At 45.4% G+C, this 5,000-nt stretch overlaps 1 protein-coding gene across 2 annotated transcripts in view; it reads right to left on the bottom strand.

Annotated features, from left to right (window-relative positions):
• LOC118360336 (low-density lipoprotein receptor-related protein 1-like) overlaps positions 1 to 5,000 on the bottom strand; it is a 146,179-nt gene that overhangs the window by 73,564 nt on the left and 67,615 nt on the right. The window lies entirely within an intron of this gene.

Genomic DNA, 5,000 nt, shown 5'->3' with positions numbered 1-5,000 from the left:
CTTTGGTTTCCAGGAATTGACATATTTCCTCACGCAGCTCGAAACATCTGTTCAGTACTTTTCCTCTGCTTTAGCCATCTCACCTCTGTGTGATACGGCACGTCTGCGTATTCTGAACCACACTCCTCCAGAAAATATTTAAACTGGCGGTGATTTAGACCTTTGGCTCTTATAAAGTTAACTACCTGTGTTACTGTGGTCATAACATGTTCCATCTTTAGGGCTTTGGCACACAGTGCTTCCTGATGTATGATGCAGTGGTAAACAGTTAGCTCACCTGCACAGTTCTCTTCCCGCATCTTCTCCCGAACCATGCCCACCAGTCCACTCTTTTTACCGCACATCGCTGGCGCACCATCTGTCTTTAATCCAACGAGTTTATCCCACGGCAGCTTTATTTCAGTTACACATTTGGAAACCTCCTCAAAGATTTCCTTTCCTGTGGTTGTGCCATGCATTGATTTGAATCCTAATAGCTCCTCCGTAACACACAGATTTGAGTCCACTCCACGGATGAAGACTGACAGCTGAGCAGTATCAGATGCGTCGCAGCTCTCATCCACAGCGAGGGAGAACGCAACAAAATCTTTTCCCTTTTCCATCAGCTGGTCATACAGATTGGTGGCAAGATCACATGTGCGATCAGCTACTGTGTTCCTGCTCAGGCTCACGTTTGAAAATGCTTGTTTTTTCTCTGGGCATACGAGGTCACAAACCTTCATCATGCACTTTTTCATGAACTCTCCCTCATTAAAGGGCCGGGCTGATTTTGCGATCTCTGCTGCCACTATATAACTAGCCTTTACAGCAACCTCGCTTTGTGATGTGGCTTTTTTAAACATATTCTGTTGTGAAACCAAACTTATTTTCATCTCCTCTACTTTCTGGCTCCTTTGAGTCATGTCCAGGTCCTTGTATTTGTCATGGTGTTTCGTTTCATAGTGTCGTCTAATGTTGTACTCCTTACTTACAGCCACGTTGACTCCACAAACAAGACAAACAGGTTTGTCTTTTACATATGTAAACAGATATTCTGCCTCCCACTTGTCCAGAAAGCTCCTGTTTTCTGCCTTTCTTTCGCCATTTTGGGAAGGGTTAGCTCGCTGACAGTTGTAGCGTCTATGTTGCTATGACTACTGTCACAGAGGAGAGAGCGTTTCTGGATCCTGTCCTGATTGGCGCGCGAAAACAGCAGAGCATTATGGGATTCGTAGTATTAGTGGTGAATGCGCTGTATAATACCGGCGGGCCAGCTCTAGTAGTAATTTGGTATTGTCTCGCGGGCCAGAGTTTGACACCCATGCTGTAGAGGAAAGGCTGTGCAACCACTGCACAACAGCAGAACCTGAGACGGAGCTGCATTTCCTGACAAAATGTCACAAATATAAAACAATCAGAGTGTGTCATTTCCCCAAATTTGAAGCCCTTATTCAAGGTTTCAAAGACCTCTCTAATGAGAGTAGGCTACCCGTCCTGTTGGGGGAGGATGCAGAGAGGTGTTCGTTGGCAGACCACTACATCAAAGACCTCTCTGATGAGAATAGGCCACCCGTCCTGTTGGGGGAGGACGCAGAGAGCTGTGTGTTGGCAGTGCACTACATTGCTGCCTGCCATAAGTTGAGGGACAGTGTCTGACAGACCAATCGACCTGCATGTCCTCTACTGTATGCTTATTGCTATTGTTCAATGTGTTGGTTATTTTGACCCTTGGGTATTGTTGTCCCGTTGACAATTTTGATACTTATTATCATCATCATGTAGTAAATATCCAAAGTAAGCTTTGGCAATATGTACATTGTTACATCATGCCAATAAAGTAAATTGAATTGAAAGAAGAGACCAGACACACAGACAGACACACAGACAGACACACAGACAGACAGAAGGTTGTCCAGTCTTGCGTTGAACACCAGAGGACAGAAAGATAAAGAAAACCGTTCTGAGCTGAACATAAGTATGCCAGTGGAAGAGAGGAAAGTAGCAGCTTGTGTGGTGCGTGGTGTGACTCCTATGACTTCCCCTTTTAGCCAATGAAATTGCAGTAACTCCGATCTGGTAACAGAATTCCCAGTCTTAATAACTTAATAATTCGTAAACAAACTTGATATCAGTAAAAACAACATAACTAATTGGTAGGTGTACCATCTACCTTCACTTGTTACTTTCGTTAAGGTTCATTATCCCTCATGAGGGAGAGACATTTGAAAATATCAGAAAGATGTGGGTTTTTGGTCATGGAATTACAAGGCAATGATTAATAAACTTACAGAAGGCAAATCATTTCTCCAAAACTAAATGTAAGTGTTGATATTAGTTGTCAGGGGTTGTAGTCAACATTATTGTGTTTTGAGGTATTTCTAATACTTTAACTGGTAGTTTGACCAGAAATCAAAACTTTAGCTTATTCACCTTTTTTTTAGGATGGAAAACTTTGAAGAATGTATATACACACACACCTTCATTTCTCAAAAACATAGACTCTTAGTTGTCATGTGACGCGCACCTACGGACCTCACGTCGGTCCTCATGGGTACCTTCCCGTGGAAATGACAATCATCAGGTCGTAGGTTGGTCTCAAACTCTGTCCCACGTTCTAGTCCTTCACCCAACTCATAACCTGTTTTCTTCATGTCTGTGTTTCCACCCCTCAGGCTTATTCTCAATGGAACACTTTACACACACACACACACACACACACACACACACACACACACACACACACACACACACACACACACACACACACACACACACACACACACACACACACACACACACACACACACACACACACACACACACAAACACCCACACCCGTACATTCCTGTCCACTAGTAATAGCACTCTGTCAGGGAGACACAAAGACAAAACCTCATCTAATGATCAATCTTAAATCCATATTAACAAGTGAGCTTCCCATTCTAATGCATGTGCATGTGTGTGTGTGTGTGTGTGTGCATGTGTCGCCCAACAGATGACAGCCCTGAGTTAATGCAGGGCCTGTGGGCTGTGAGGACATTCAAACTGCAGGCCAGACATTCCCAAATAGCACTTCAATTCCTTTTTATAAGCGCACTTGTTTTGACGAGAGCCTTACTTTTGACCAGCCCCCATTGGGGCAAATAGGGTGCCGTTTGAACCAAACCCGCTGTAAATCTGTCCAAACAGAAACAATAAACGGGAGGTGGTTTATAATGGATCGCGGCTACTGGCTAACGCGCCAAACCGTGCATTATCAACAGTGTGTTGGGGTCTACTTTATTGTGGGGTTGGCACATCAAGTTGTACGGCAAAATGTGCCAGTTAACCCTCGGAGGGCATACTGTAACTACTCTACTCTGGGTGATATTACTGTATATCAGCCACGCTTTCATCCGTAGTGATTTAGCACCATGTCAGGGCAGCACTGTTCAGGAAGAGGAACCTGTATGGGAATAGAGCTGTGCTCAGCACTTCTGCTCTGAACTTTTATGCTGCCACGAGCAGGTTTCAGAGTCGGGCGCTGCCGAGTGGTTATTGCGTCACCTCTACTGTGTGTGCGTACATGTGTGTTGGAGCGGTAGGCTAGTTGATGCTTATTTCTTATATATATATATACATCTTTGCTCTCTATATTTTTCCTCTCTATATCTCTCTCTCTTTCCTCTCTATATATCTATATCTCTACATCTCCTCTCTATATATCTTTCCTCTGCACTCCCATCGGTTTCCTCTCTATATATCTATATCTCTTTCCTCTCTATATATCTATATCTCTACATCTCCTCTCTATATCTCCCCTTACACTGTGTATAAGACAGTAGTTTTGGAATTGTTAGTTAGATTACTTGTTGGTTATCACTGCATTGTCGGACCTAGAAGCACAAGCATTTCGCTACACTCGCATTAACATCTGCTAACCATGTGTATGTGACAAATAAAATTTGATTTGATTTGATATATATCTCTTTCCTCTCTCTATATATCTTTCCTCTGCACTCCCATCGGTTTCCTCTCTATATATCTATATCTCTTTCCTCTCTATATCTATATCTCTACATCTCTCTATATCTCTTTCCTCTCTCTCTATATATCTTTCCTCTGCACTCACATCGGTTTCCTCTCTATATATCTATATCGCACTGCTAAAGCTAACTCTCTCTCCTCTGCTCTCATCCTTCTAGACCTATCGGCTGCCTTCGATACTGTGAACCATCAGATCCTCCTCTCCACCCTCTCCGAGTTGGGCATCTCCGGCGCGGCCCACGCTTGGATTGCGTCCTACCTGACAGGTCGCTCCTACCAGGTGGCGTGGCGAGAATCTGTCTCCTCACCACGCGCTCTCACCACTGGTGTCCCCCAGGGCTCTGTTCTAGGCCCTCTCCTATTCTCGCTATACACCAAGTCACTTGGCTCTGTCATAACCTCACATGGTCTCTCCTATCATTGCTATGCAGACGACACACAATTAATCTTCTCCTTTCCCCTTCTGATGACCAGGTGGCGAATCGCATCTCTGCATGTCTGGCAGACATATCAGTGTGGATGACGGATCACCACCTCAAGCTGAACCTCGGCAAGACGGAGCTGCTCTTCCTCCCGGGGAAGGACTGCCCGTTCCATGATCTCGCCATCACGGTTGACAACTCCATTGTGTCCTCCTCCCAGAGCGCTAAGAACCTTGGCGTGATCCTGGACAACACCCTGTCGTTCTCAACTAACATCAAGGCGGTGGCCCGTTCCTGTAGGTTCATGCTCTACAACATCCGCAGAGTACGACCCTGCCTCACACAGGAAGCGGCGCAGGTCCTAATCCAGGCACTTGTCATCTCCCGTCTGGATTACTGCAACTCGCTGTTGGCTGGGCTCCTGCCTGTGCCATTAAACCCCTACAACTCATCCAGAACGCCGCAGCCCGTCTGGTGTTCAACCTTCCCAAGTTCTCTCACGTCACCCCGCTCCTCCGCTCTCTCCACTGGCTTCCAGTTGAAGCTCGCATCCGCTACAAGACCATGGTGCTT

This window comes from Oncorhynchus keta, chromosome 27 (assembly GCF_023373465.1).
Source record: "Oncorhynchus keta strain PuntledgeMale-10-30-2019 chromosome 27, Oket_V2, whole genome shotgun sequence".
NCBI lineage: Eukaryota > Metazoa > Chordata > Actinopteri > Salmoniformes > Salmonidae > Oncorhynchus > Oncorhynchus keta.
Note: the sequence above shows the minus strand (reverse complement) of the source record. Positions and strands in the feature narration are given on the sequence as shown.